At 45.0% G+C, this 14799-nt stretch overlaps 1 pseudogene; it reads left to right on the top strand.

The window, feature by feature from the left end:
* The first annotated feature begins 2382 nt into the window (after positions 1-2382).
* On the top strand, positions 2383-7486 carry LOC103641801 (uncharacterized; annotated as a pseudogene).
* The last annotated feature ends 7313 nt before the right edge of the window (positions 7487-14799 follow it).

The following is a 14799-nucleotide window of genomic DNA, read 5'->3' as shown; positions in this document are numbered from 1 at the left end:
AAAAGCATTTAAGACCTCGGAGGAGTCAAACCACTCCTCCGAGGCCTCGGGGGCTACACCCGGCGGGTGCGCTCGCGCTCACCCACCGGAACAAAATATAACCGAGAAAGGCCGGTCTCCTCACAAAAAAGTGCGGCAGAGCCTCCAAGCGAGTACCATCACTCCCTTCGAGGCTCGGGGGCTACTGTCGGGTACCGTAATTAGGGTACCCCCAACACTCCTAAACACGGCTGGTAACCACCATCAGCACAAACCGCAAAGACTGATGGGCATGGTTCAAGTCAAGGCTTCGTCTACCCAAGGGACGCGATCTCGCCTGAGCCCAGCCTCGGGCCGGAACTGTAGTCCCGGACGAATTCATGCCTCGCCCGAGGGCCCCCTCAGGCAGTGGGCGCACCCTCGGCTCGCCCGAGGCCCAGCTCGGGCAGGCTTCGTCGAGAAGCAACCTTGGCCAAGTCGCCTCACCAACCGACCGTATCGCAGGCGCATTCAATGCGAGGATCGCCTGACACCTTATCCTGACACGCGTGCCTCAGTCGGCAAGGTCAAAGTGACCGCAGTCACTTCGCCCTTTCACTGACCGATCTGACAGGAAAACAGCGCCGCTCACCCTGCTCCGACTGCTGTGCCAGCCACCTGGGCAAGGCTGACAACAACAAGTTCAGCCTCGGGCGCAACAGGAAGCTCTGCCTCGCCCGACCTTAGGCCTCGGCCTCGGGAGGAGGTCTCCGCTTCGCCCGACCCCAAGACTCGGCCTCAGCCTCGGCCTCGGGAGGAATCGCGTCCTCGCCCGACCCCGGCCTCGACCTCAGGAGAAGTCTCCGCCTCGCCCGATCTTGGGCTCGGACTGACCGCGCCACAGGGGATACATCATTACCCTACCCTTAGCTAGCTCAGGCTACAAGGGAACAAGACCGGCGTCCCATCTGGCTCGTCCCGGTAACAGGTAATGATAGCTCCCCGCGTGCGTCCATGACGATGGTGGTTCTCAGCCCCCTACGGAAGCAAGGAGACGTTAGCAGGATCCCAGCAGCACCGCCAGCTATGCTTCTACAGGGCTTAGGCACTTCTCCGACGGCCACGTTATCGCATACACAGGGCTCTAGCACCTCTCCGACAGCCACGTTGGCATGTACACAGGGCTCAGACACCTCTCTGCCAGACACGTTAGCGCATAGCTACACCCCCCATTGTACACCTGAACCCTCTCCTTGCATCTATAAAAGGGAGGTCCAGGGCCTTCATGCGAGAGGGTCGCGCGGAGGGACGAGCAAGCGAACAGGCTCACTCCCTCTCTCTCGTGAACGCTTGTAACCCCTACTACGAGCACACCCCCTGGTGCGAGATAATACGAGCCGCGCTTTCCCCTTGTGTTCCATCTCGCGCCAACCCATCTGGGCAGGGGCACACAACGACAAATTTACTCGTCGGTCCAGAGACCCCCCGGGTCCGAAACGCCGACAACCCGTTTACCCATTGGGTGAAGATTTTTGCCCAATAACAGACCCACGAGTAGAATATTTAGCCCACATACATACCCTAATAGAGTAAATACCCATCAGGTATCGGGTCGCGGGTACCCATTGCCATCTCTAGTCTCTATAGGGATCGAAATGGATCTAGTCCCCGTCAGGTTCGTGGGGACATGAATGAATAATCATTCCTCGTCCCTCGTGTACCTGTCCTGCAACTCCTCTTGATCTAAATTATCCATTGATATATTAAAATTATACTAAAAACTTAGTAGTGGACCTACTATAAAATAACAAACTAACCTTTAAAATAGATGTCTCTTATAATTTTAAATCTAGTTTGTTTAATTTATATTAATTTGATATAATTTAATTGAATTTGGCTCTAACTATTTTATTTCTTAACGGGGATGGATTTCTCAAAAAAAAAAACTACGAGAGGAGGATGAGAGAAAAATCTCCCTAGTGAGTATTCGCAGGGACGGAGACGGAAAATTTTCGGTTGCCATCCTAACCACGCCTGTTTATAAACAAGAGTTAGGAGGTGTTTAGTTACACCCCGCTAAAATTTAGCCCCTGTCCAATCGAATGTTTGAACCTCCGTTCCGGATATTAAATGTAGTCGGATTATAAAACTAATTTGTCAGCCGAAGATTAAAAGACGAGACGAATCTAGTCCAGTTGGTTGGATCTATATTTCATACTCCTATTTAAAAGTCAAACGCTTGATGTGACCCAAGCTAAACTTTAGCAGGAGCAACCAAACACCCTTTTATACTAGAAACTGTATTGTGTCAGGAACAAACAAGTAATGCACACGTACATTCGGTGGTAAAAATCCAAATAGTACGTCGTACCGAACAAACAAGGTGCAGATTGCAGAAGCTGCAAAATCCCCACTTCGATAAAAAAGAGCCCCAAAAGACACGTAAACTTCCTTTTCTAGTGCTCACATCCACTCGCCGCGCGACGAAGAGAACGGCTCCCCCTTCCCCGCCACCTACTCGGGCTGGAGCAACAGGTTCTCGAAGCGAAACATTCTCGCCCCAATTGTGGGGGTTCATGGGCGCCAACGGCCACCCACCGCTGGCGAGCACCCGCGCGCACAACGGGTCCCACTCCGGCGGAAGCGGAGGCGGAGGAGGTGGGGGAGGGGGAGCGAACCCTAGCAACGGCGGCACGGCGGCGGCGCTTCGGCACGACCCTGGCCTGGCGCGGGAGTGGTTGACGGAGGAGCATGCCATCCTTGACGAACTGCTGGTCAAGTGAGTCTACCGGGTTTTGTGGGTTTGGGGGCCCGCAATTCGAACTAGACGGGTTGCTTTCGTTTCTGAATCCTGAGTCCTGACTATTGGATATAATTGGCTGGTAATTTGAGCAATTATGCAACGAATGTGTTATGGAATTAGCAATTCGATGAGATTGTACCTGCATACGCGTAGATCGCATCATTCGATGGCCTCCTTTTAAATTGAGTCGGAGCAAACTTACCCCTTGTCATTTTCTCATGCAGCATGCTGATGCTTCTGCTTGCAATGTACTCCTAGTTAATTCAACTTTGACTTAGTTGATGCAAGTGGAATGGATAATGTTTGCCATTTGTTCACTCTTAACACTTGCTTTATTTTGCTATACTATGGACTATGGAGCATGTAAACTTTTGGTAATTATATAACACAAATCTTACGCACAAGGCAGCCTTCAAAACGACTGTAGAATCAAGTGTACATGCTTGCATTTGGATCTTGCAAGTACAATGTTTGGATAACATCGTGAAGGCCTGTTAACAGCGAGTTCCTTAATTTTTTATCTTATGTTTCCATTAATGTTTTCTCGGCATTTGCTCTCAGGTATGCATCCGACTTACCTGTCGTTCGTTATGCAAAATTGCAATGAAGTTGCCAGAGAAAACAGTTCGGGATGTAGCTTTGCGCTGCAGATGGATGATTGTAAGTAAGATAAGACTTAGCATTAATACTGCCATGATGCCTGGCCTCTTTAGTCTTTAGGTTTCAGAAATGATTTGAGGAATTTGCTGAGCCTGCAGAAAAAAGGAGAGCGCCAAAAGAAAGAAGGAGGATCATTACTCGTCTAAGAAAAGCAAGGACAAAAAGGTTTCCAATTAGTTTTCTGACTCTACTCCATTTAAATAAATGTCACAAATGCAGCCTAGAATATCAATTGTTGCAGTAATTTTCACACATAAAAGATATCTGGTTCGACAGTGTCACAATATGTGTGTGTTCCTATTACACACTCCTTGAATAAGAGATTTGCACTGACAGCTACCCATTGACGCAGGAGAAGGTTTCAGATTCTTCATCGAAACCACCTGTCCTTATGGCTGATAGGCCTACTGTTCCTCCATACCCTCTTCCAGTTCTTCCAGTGGACGATGATGAAATCTCATCCAAAGGTAAATCAGTTTTATATTTACTTCATGATTGGTACAACAGTGTAAGGATTGGTGCTTGCATGATTTAACATTGTGTTTTGTTCTGGATAGTTCTACATCTATCACTCTAAAGTGATGTAGTGAGTGCTACCTGCTATTGTCGTATACTTGTTTATAGCAATGGCATCGAAACCAGAAACCAACTGACAGTGTTCGGCTAGGCGCCGACTAGGCGGCGATTAGGCGCGCCTAGGCGCTAATCGCCAGGTTGCCGCGTAGCCTAGGGCTCTGTGCGGCGTCTAGGCGGCCGCAGCGACTAGGCGGCGAGTTGGCGGCGCGCAGGCGCCTAAGCGGGCGCGCAGGCGAGCGCGCGGCAATTTTTAGCGCGCGCGCGCGCGGGAGTTTTAGCGCGCGGGAGTATTAGCGCGCGCGCTGTGCTGCCGCTCGGTCTCCCTCCCACATGGTCACGGAAATTGCCTCGCTGCTCATTCCCTCCGGCGCTCATCCCCTCCGGCTGCTCCCCCGCCGGCTGCTCCCCTCCCTGCTCCCCCGCCGGTGAGTTCTCCTCCCCCGTCGGCTGCTCCCCTCCCTGCTCATCTTGGATATGCTCTGCTCGACTTGGATATGCTCTGCAGTTCGCATCTCCTCTGCAGCTCTGTTTCCCTCCTCTTCTGTTTCTTTCCCCGTCTTTCCTCTGCTTGTGCTTTGTTATATAGATGCTGACTGGAAGTGCTTGAGTTCTTTGTTTTTACAGCTGATAGCACAATGGTATGTTATACTCTTCACTCGAATTCCAATATGTTGGTGCAGTGGTTAGACGGGGGGTTCCCAGGTCAAAATCTGGTTGGTAGTATATAGTAGTTATATAGTCATATATAGTAGTTATATATATAGTATATATAGTTATATACATAATATATATATAATTTATGGCTATATTGTCAAAACGCCTAGAAAAGCGCCTAGAAGCGCCTAAGACCGAGTACTCCCGACTAGGCGCTAGGCAATGGGTCACCGCCTAGATTCCGCCTAGCGCCTAGCTGAACCTTGCCAACTGACATGGTGCTTAAAAATATAGCTGACCTGTCATGCAGAGTCTGAATCTTTGCAATGTTACAGCTACAAAAGGCAAAAAGGGGAAGTGTGTTGGTAGATGCAATCCCCTTTCACGACTAATTTGTGGTAGAGATTGACAATTCACTGCATGAATCATCATTTGCTGTTGTTGCCTTTTACATACAAGTTTCTCTCGCATCAGACACAAATCAATTAATTTAAACTATAATTTTGTATTAAAATCTTCAGAGGATAATTTTATATCTTTGATAATAGGTGCTAGGAATATTGACTGGTCCAGGACGAGCAGATTGTACTCTATTTTTATATATGAACAATGCATACTAGATGACAATCACTATTTAAAGTTGCACGGCTTCTCTTATTTTACATGATTCTTTATCTAGCAATACATTGTGGGAATCTACAGATAATTGCTTGACATATTTGAGTTGTTTTTTCTACTCTATGCATTTTTAAATTTGATGGAAGTTCTTGAGCCTTTTGAATCTTGGGTGGTTAACCATTTTCGTCCGATGCAGCATGTATATTGGAGGTCCAACAGGCGAAATCCTTGAAACTAATTCCCAGGTTTTGAGTCAAATTTCAACAAACCTTAGCAACATGTAGGTATCCTTTTATTAGGTGGTTTGTGGGTGCGAATTGCCTGCATTTTCTTGTTGACTTTCTAATCAACAAGCTGTTTTTCGTCGTGTTAGTTTATTTACTCGTGGCTAATTTCTTTCCGCAGATACAGAACAACATCTCTCTGTTGTGCCAAACTCGAGATAATATACTCAGGATCTTGAAAGAGTATGTTTTGAATTGCTATTGTGTTTATTTCAATTTTTTTGAAATGATATATTCATCTAAAACATTCAGTCCCATTTGTTATTAGATGCATACATCTTTCATAACTTATAAGAGATATTTTTTCTTCACCGTGGCAATGCATCATATATGCCTGTCGCAGTTCATCAAGATACTCCTCTTGCCAGTGTTAAAGGGATTGTCGAACTGAGATCACTTATAAGTTTCCATTATTGCTATCTATAATCTGGTCTTTGACTCTTGACAACAGTAGGCTGTTCTATGTAGAATTCAATCTGCTAGCCCTTTTTAGGATTATTAGTTTTATCTCCCTTGAATACACAGGAGTGCTGCTTACTGCTACTTACTACCATGAAGAAGTTCATTTAGGTTTTTAGCTGTGTCAGGAATTCTAAAATCTCACAGGAAGTTCACTGCCCTTGAAAGGCCCAGAAACACAAATGCACACCCTTGCCTAATAGTAATACTACATCACTGGAACTTTTTTTTGGTCTACATAGAATATTTTATTCTGTGCAAAGTTGTGATATGCGAGTTCTGATCCTATGCAAAATGTTTACAGGATAAACGATGCTCCAGAGACCATGAAGCAGATGCCCTCGCTACCTGTGAAGATAAACGAGGACGCAGATGCCCCCGCTACCCAGATGATAAACGAGGACCTCGTCAACTCGTTGCTGCCCAGACCAACTGTACCTATGCAGTAGTGATAGCAAAATGACCGTATCCTCTGTAGTTCCGAGAGCTTTTTAGACTGACTGCAACGCTTGCCTCTTCACCTCCCCTACGCTAATACTGTTCATCGTTTAGGGGCTACAGTCTCCTCCTACCTCGCGCAGCGGTGAGTGAGCGCTCCCCTCTCCCCTTCCTTGCGACACTCTTCTCTCTCACGTCAGATGCAGCGCTTCACTGTAGCCACCCCCTCGGCTTCTTCGCGCGGAAGGAGCCGCCCGCGCCAGACACCGGAAACTTCTCGCTCCACCTCGCTCCGTCTCCACCCGTCCACGGAAGGGCGATTTTTGGAGGCGACGCGGCGGCGGATCTCCCGTCGGCCGGTGGAGTCGGCACCGGCCCCGCTCGGGTGCGCAGAAGACGAAGTCGACGTCGTCAGCACGCAGTGCCGTTCGCGACCGAAGACGAAGAGGGGTCACATCCGCTTCCGCCGAGGTTCGTGGCGTCCGATTCGTTGGCTTCCGTCTCCGACCATCAACGACGCCATCAGATCCAGACGCATCCCCTTCGATTCGACTTGGTGGGCACTAAATCTCCCGTTCTTAAGGTAATTTGCTTTACAACTCCACGGCAAATCATTGTTTATGTTCCGATTGAGTTACAACTCAAGTCGTATTGTGCTTGATTCGCCGTCTTGCGGCCCAGATCCATCCCTACTAGAGGTATAGGTTCTTCTACCTCTTGAAACGAAAACTTGAGTGAGGAAAAATGTACAATACCTACTGCAGCTGTGTTCAAAATTCGTATTTTTTGTTGCCAAGGCCATAGGAGTTAGCAGATGCAGAGAACTGATCTAGGTATGAAGTTAGGTAGTTTTTCATCCTCTGATTTATGCGCCTGGTGTACCATACTTTATGTTCCACGGCATCCAGTGGTGTTGATTGGACTGTTCTTCATGTTTTTGAACTGAAGACAATGTTTTTGTGCCTTTTATGTGCAATGTTACCCTTTCGCACTATATGAGTATGCACCAATAAAAGCGAAAAGACTGAATCACTTATTTTCTGTGCCACGATATGTAATGTTTCAGACTTAAACTTGTCTTTCTCTGAGGACATTACCTCTAACATTTGTCTCTGCACTTACTACTTTCCTTTATATTTCTGTGGCACTTATTTTCGTAAGCTTGAAATGTGTATAAAATGTTCTTGGCAGGTTCATTCCCATGTACCTGCCAACAAATATTTTACTGATATGTACAACTGCCAAGTTTGCATCTGTCTGTTTGTTTTATGATTCGAAGTGTACATGTGTTACGTCATCTTCAGTTTACTGAAAATCCTATGTTGCATTTGGACATGTTCATGTTTTCATATGGGTAACGATACAATTTCTCTGTTACATTTGATCATCATTATGATAGATCTTAGGAAAGTGATTGTACATATCAGTTATGATTTGGAATCTCAAGTTTCTACATCCCTTATATTTGGTACAAGTTTGTAATGTTTTTCCTTGTTTTTATGACACCCTTGTGGTTGAAACAAAATTTTTATGCAATATTATATGCCAACTTTTGTCATTACAAGAATGCATATGCTTTTAAAGGTTTTGAACATGTTACTTCATAAATTAAATGTTTGCAGCCCATTTGTTAATGGCATCCTCCCAAGAAGATAAGATGAAGGCTTTGATGAAAGTCCTTGTCGACTGTACCGAGGATGCCACAAAATCCCTGGGGGGTTTAGTTGATCATGCATTAGACCACATGCATGATGAAGAAATCCTAGCTAGGACATTGTTTGCTATCAAAGATAAACTAGAGTTGCTTCAGCAGGATGCCTTAGAGGCAAAACTCCAAGCCTTTCCAAAAGTAGCTAAGTACGAGTGGGATGACATCAGTGTTGATCCTCCCTCTCCGTCACCCCCTCCAACAGTTACTGATCCTTCTGTTGACGAAGAGGAGTTCTACTGCCCCGATGTCAGTGACGAATGGTATTTCAGTGATTCTGATAGGTCTACCCGTAATAGCTACTGGAATATGTTTTAGGCTTATGTTCGCAGTGAAAGGTACATGACATCCTTTTGAACACCCATATGTCATGTATGTCAATGTCTAAGCAGTACACTGTCCGAAGAAGTACTTAGTTCGATGTAACGAATAATTGTAGTCTGTGAACTTAGTTCAGTAGCAACTCTCATGTGTTTGGTTTAGTACTGTAACCGTTAATGCGAACCTTTTATTATAATTGTTACTGCGTTTTATGTTTGATTTCTAAATCATTAGTTCCAATGCTTCTGCACAAATGTGACTCTTCTTACCATCTGACATAATTTGTCCCCTGTCCACCCTTACTAGAATGGACCCATCAAACAATGCCACTTCTTCTCAGCCCATGTCAAATTCATCAATTGGCCAGCAGTTTGTTCCTCCACCCCCTATGTGGCCCACGGCTTACATGCAGCAGAGTGGTATGGATTGTAACCTCGTGGGAAACCTGAGTTTTCCAAACCCTGCTCAAGGTTCGACAACAATGTGGGCACCCATGCATACAGGGAATACTTCTTCCCAATCTACCATGATTCCCGCCTCTCAATCAGCTATGTACTGGAATCATTACTTGAATTTTGTCAGGAATCCTCTTGGGCCACCTGAAGTTAACCCATTTCCTGATTGCATTCCACCATCCAATACCAGTACACCATTGCAGGGTTCCAATACTATACCTTCCATACCTGTGAATTTGGACTCAGATGCAGAACATAGTGTTCAAGACATCAATAGTCCTGAAAAGAATGCACCTCCTATACAAAAACCCAAAAAGGCTAAGGAACAAAACTTTACTGGCCCTGAAGATCTTCTACTTTGCACAACCTGGTTGCAAATTAGCAGTGACCCTGTTGTGCACACTGGGCAACGTAGGGAGGGCCTTTGGGCTAGAATTGAAAAAAGGTACAACAAACAGAGGGGGAACTTTCCTTGCCGAGTGAACAGAGCGCTTAGCAGCAGATGGGACAAGATAAGAGCAGATGTAAGTAAGTTTGCTGGCTACTACGCAAGAGTTCTCAGAGAGAAACAAAGTGGATTAACTGATGACGACAAGGTAACCCAAATTTTACCGACTTTAAATCATTTACAAATGATTCTATATACATGTTAACACATTTGTAAAATGAAACCATAATTTGTACAGACTTCGAAGGCGGCAACATTATTTGCACACGAGGAGAACAAAACTTTCCAGTACATGCATTGCTGGCACCAACTTAAGGGAGAACCGAAATGGGAGAGCATTTGTAGTGGACAATCGTTCCGCGGATTGAATGCAAATCCACTTGGGTCAACAGGTACTCCGTATGCTCCGACAACTGATAAAGATAGTTCATCTGCAGGGTTGACAGGAAAACGGCCGCGTGGTCGTGATTTCAGTAAATCTGAGAGAAACAAACCTGCATCATCTTCATCTCCAGAGTACCTTAGCCGTTTGCAAGAAATAACTGAAAAACAAATTCAGAGGTCCATAGAAAAGGGTGCAAAAAAAGAGAAGTGCACAGAAGAAGACAGGGAAATGGAGAAAAAGAGGTTAGAATTGGAAGCAGAAAAGGTCATCATACGAAAAAGGGAATTGAAACTTCAAGAACTAGAATCTGCTGAAAAAAGATTACAAAGGCTGGAGGCAACGAATGAAGAAGATGTCCAACCACAAGTTTGGATTATGATGCAAAAACAAAAACAGAAGTTGCAAGAATTCATATTTGGTTACGAGTGAAAGATATATTCGGTTACTCGTAACTTGAGGTTGTTTTACCGAACCTGTTTGTATTATTTGGTTATGTGAGAACGTTACATTTGTTTGGCAGACCATTATATTTTTTGTTCGAACCATAAGTCGTGAAGGACACTCGTGCTGTGCTGTTTGTTCTAAGGTGTTGTAATCGACAATAATTATTTCCATTTGCTGTGAACATGTTTGCTTAAATTGCCATATATTTGCTGCGTGTTGAGCTTGGAATCGCTTGTGATGTGTACAAATCGTTAGCAGTGTTCATGTTATTGTGTTGAAAGAATAAGTACAGGTTTGCAATGACGATCTACTTTATTTCAGAACCGATACGTAGGACTTGCGAATGGAAATTACACAAAGTAGAATGAAGTTTCAATAAACTTTAGCATACGAATGCTGAAGTTTACATGCTTCCACGCCGAGCCCACAAATGCTCGACAAGATCATTTTGGAGGGAGCACGATCTTTCTTGGCGACGAAGATCGAAGTGGTTAATCACCCATTCTGCCCTTCCTTCAGCAATTAGTTGTGGTGCTTGGGTGGTTGAAGTGTTATCTCCAAAATCAGTATTAGCTGCAAACGCCCCTTCGTCTTCAACAATCATGTTGTGCATTATGATGCAAGCTGTTATAATTTCAGTTAAACGATTACGATCCCAACCATATGCTGGACCTCGTAGCACCGCCCACCTAGCTTGAAGAACTCCAAATGCACGCTCAATATCCTTTCGACAACTTTCCTGCATTTGTGTGAAATAGACTTTCTTTTCCTCATATGGGTGCCGTATAGCTTTTACGAAAGTTGGCCAGTTGGGGTAAATACCATCAGCAAGGTAATATCCGAAGTTATATGCATTACCATTTATTGTGTAATGCACAGGTGGCATTCGGCCAGATGTCATGGGGTCGAAAACAGGTGATCGGTGGAGCACATTCACGTCGTTGTTTGTCCCGGGCATGCCAAAGAAAGCATGCCAAATCCAAAGGTCATACGTTGTCACAGCTTCTAGGATCATGGACGCTCGACCATTTCTGCCACAAAACTGACCACGCCATGCGGTAGGACAGTTCCGCCACTCCCAATGCATGCAATCTATAGAACCCAACATCCCTGGGAAACCCCTTGATTCGCTATGGTGCATGATGCGTGTTATGTCAGCTTCGTTAGGAGTTCGTAGATACCACCCACTGAAGTATGCAATGATACCTCGACAGAAATGATGAAGGCATTCCCTAGCTGTCGACTCCCCTATTTGAATGTACTCGTCTACAGCATCTAAAGGTAACCCATATGCTAGTACCCGCATTGCCGCACATACTTTTTGTAGTGGACCTAGACCAGGCATACCAGTTGCGTCTACCCGTTGTGTAAAGTACGAATCATGTTGTTGAAGACCTTGCAAGATTCTCAGGAAGAGAGGCCTACTCATGCGGAACCTAAGTTTGTAATAAAGAATATTTGTAATGAAATTGCAAATATGAAACCGTATTCGAATAATAAGTAGTGGGTACCTTCTACGAAAGACGTGGGGTGGATACACAGGGTTCTCGGCGAAGTAGTGATGATGGATAAGATTTTCTCCACGAAAATGATCTCTGTGAATAACCCGCCGAGGCAAACGGGACCGTCGTTGGAGGTGGCGTCTCGCCTCTATGTTGAGGACAAGAAGATTGACAAGCATAAGTGTTTCGTCCTCACTATCACTCGAGTAAGAGTCTTCATCGCTATGGCTGTGAGACATACTGTGAAATGTAGGAATTGTTGATGTAGTGAAGTTTGTTGTTGCATTTGTGAATAGATGGATTCCATATATATAGGGGAGAGGAATGCGGCTTCAGGTGGAAGCTAGTGGCTTCCCACGAAAGACAAACATGGCTTTCGTTGGAAGACAAGTGCGGCTTGCCGCATACGACTAGTGCAATTTGGTTCACAGGAAAATATATTTCTTATCCCAGGACGGATAAAACGTGATCACGAAAATATGCAAATTCGAATGTATTGTAAAATAATAGTTGTTATATATTTTATGTGGAAGTAATTGTAAAGTAATTATTTTTTATAAATTATATTTTTGAATACATGCGCAACATGTCGGACGTGTGCAAAATAATTAAAGAAAATCAAAATTGAAGTTGGTTAAAGTTAGTTATATGGAAATGGTTTTTTAATGAGTAGAGGGATATATAGGGGAAAGTATAGAGGGAATGGTTGCGGGACGAGTGAATATAGGGGATGGAATCTTGCTGACGTGGCTGCATAGTAACATTTAGGGGAAAAAATTTAGGGGAAACGGTTGCGGACAGTCTTAGATAGGTAGACGAAATAAAAAAGGGGGTAGCACTGGTACTTGTTCGTTCGTTCTGTGGCTCCATCCTTTCGCCTCCTCTACTGTATGTCTGTATATGTTTTGTCTAGATATTTATGTTCCCAACCTTTCCAAAGTCATGTGGTTGGAAACTCCAATTTTTTGTATTTTAACATTTTTTGAAAAATGTTAAAATTTAGACCCTTATATGACTTAATCTTATTTTTAGATCCTTTTCTCGGTGCCACAAACTGTGCTCCGAGATAATACGACTCGGCGCCACAGATCTAAGGTTCGTTTTCCGCTGATGACGAGAAGCTGACATACGTGCCTTCCCTGTTGCTGGCCTACTGCGTGCTGGCTTTGTCGTCGCGACACGAATGGCCTGCTGTTCAAGGGCGCTGCACCGGCTGCTGGATGCCCCGTACTGTATAATGTATATAAGCAGAAATAGTTAACTGTGTTTCCTTTTTAATGTGCAAATGATATATACTAGTATTTTCTTAAATAGCCCCTTGGTTTCTCGAGATTTGAACCCGCCATCCCTGGTTCTTTTACCTGAGCTCCTAGGATCTTGTGGAGTGGCCCTCAGACTCTTATTTAATCAAGAAAATGTGTTTAAAATAGGATTTGACCCTAAACCCTCATGGTTGTACTATTTTCCTAGGTGGTCACCCAACGAACAGGTCCTTACAGAAAGGTACTTGGGAAACAGCTCGAGCCCCCCTAAAGTGTCACGAGTTCATCAACATATCCAAAATAACATCATAAAGTATTCTCATCATGTTCATTTATAAAAGTAAAGCACTAGCATGATATTAATCATAATAGCCAATTCCCAAAGGATAACCAAGGACAAGATAAACATAACACTAGTCAATCCTTAGGTTGATCATGGTATGCAGGACAATGAATTATAAAGTAAGTAGAAAATAATGGGTCAAATGACACTTGCCTTTACCAAGTTGTTGTTTAGGGAAATCTCCTGCAACTCCCTCGGGAACCACAGACTTCTCGTTGTCTACGCAAAGCAATCATTCATTCAACACACTTGGGGAATAACAAAAGAACAATACACCAAGCATATGCAATAGAATGAACACATGTTCAATGAAAGGTAAACACAAAAAGGTGCTTCCTAAGTTGAGGTAGGTTACTATGCCAAGTGATTTATTGTTCTCTAACCAAGTCTATCTTACTATAACACTTGTTCAAATATAGTTATTTCAGGGATGGGAGTACACATTAAATAGTGTTGGGTCCGTAAAGTTAAGTATTTGAACATTTGCTAGGGGTTCCTATCTTTATTTTATTTTTATTAGGGTTCCTATAGCATCAACTCTAACCTATAGATCAACTATAAATTGAGACATGAAAACAACAGCTAAACATTATTTTAACAGGTAGACAAAAACATGATGAACATTTTGCAATTTGAATCACCTAATTTGAATTTCATATGACAAAGTAATGAATTTTGGAAGTTTTGGAATTCAAAAATCCTATTTTAAACACATTTTCCTGATTAAATAAGAGTCTGAGGGCCTCTCTGCAAGATCCTAGTGACGACGGGTTCAAATCTCAGGAAACCGAGGGGCTATTTAACAAAAACGTGAGTGAAGGGCTATCGATCTCCCTCGGCCATTGGATCTCGGATCCACGACCGAGATTAGAACTGGCGGGCGAGTGGGTGCGGACAACTGATAACTGGGGCCCAAGGGCATGGCACGACGCTGATGCGCAGGGCCCACAACAAGTGGCTCAGGTGGGCAGTCATGAGCATGGCGGGCTGACAGGGGGACCCTAGAAGGACCGGGCCCGCTGGTCAGCGACCTGGGGCAGGTGCGAGGCCACACGGATGAGCGAGGTCCGCATGTCGTTGACCCAATGAGGGGGAAAGGGGGCGACGCTGGAGAGAGGGGAATGTGGGGCAGTGACGCTTGGCTGGAGAACGCTGACACGACGGCACAGTGCCATCGCCAGTCTCCACCGATGACTGCTCAATGGAGAAGAGAGGATGAGGGAGAGAGAAAAGTAAGTTCGGTGGGTGAGTTTACCTCAGGTGGGGCTCGGTCGGGGTGGAGCTCCAAGCGGCAGTGGCGGTGGGGGAACTCCAGAGAGCTCGGGCACGGGCGAAGGCAACTCGGGCGGGTGCGTTGGGACGAAGGAAGTGAGGCATGCGGTAATGGATGTGCACATAGACTTCAAAGGGGGTCGTGGCGACGGTTTCACGCGGGGCCCGACGTGGGAGCAGGTGCCTCGACGTGCATGTGTGCAGGGCGG

The sequence above is a fragment of the Zea mays genome, chromosome 10 (assembly GCF_902167145.1).
Source record: "Zea mays cultivar B73 chromosome 10, Zm-B73-REFERENCE-NAM-5.0, whole genome shotgun sequence".
In the NCBI taxonomy this organism is placed as follows: Eukaryota; Viridiplantae; Streptophyta; class Magnoliopsida; order Poales; family Poaceae; genus Zea; species Zea mays.
The sequence above is the reverse complement of the archived record's forward strand: the minus strand, read 5'-3'. Positions and strand labels throughout refer to the sequence as shown.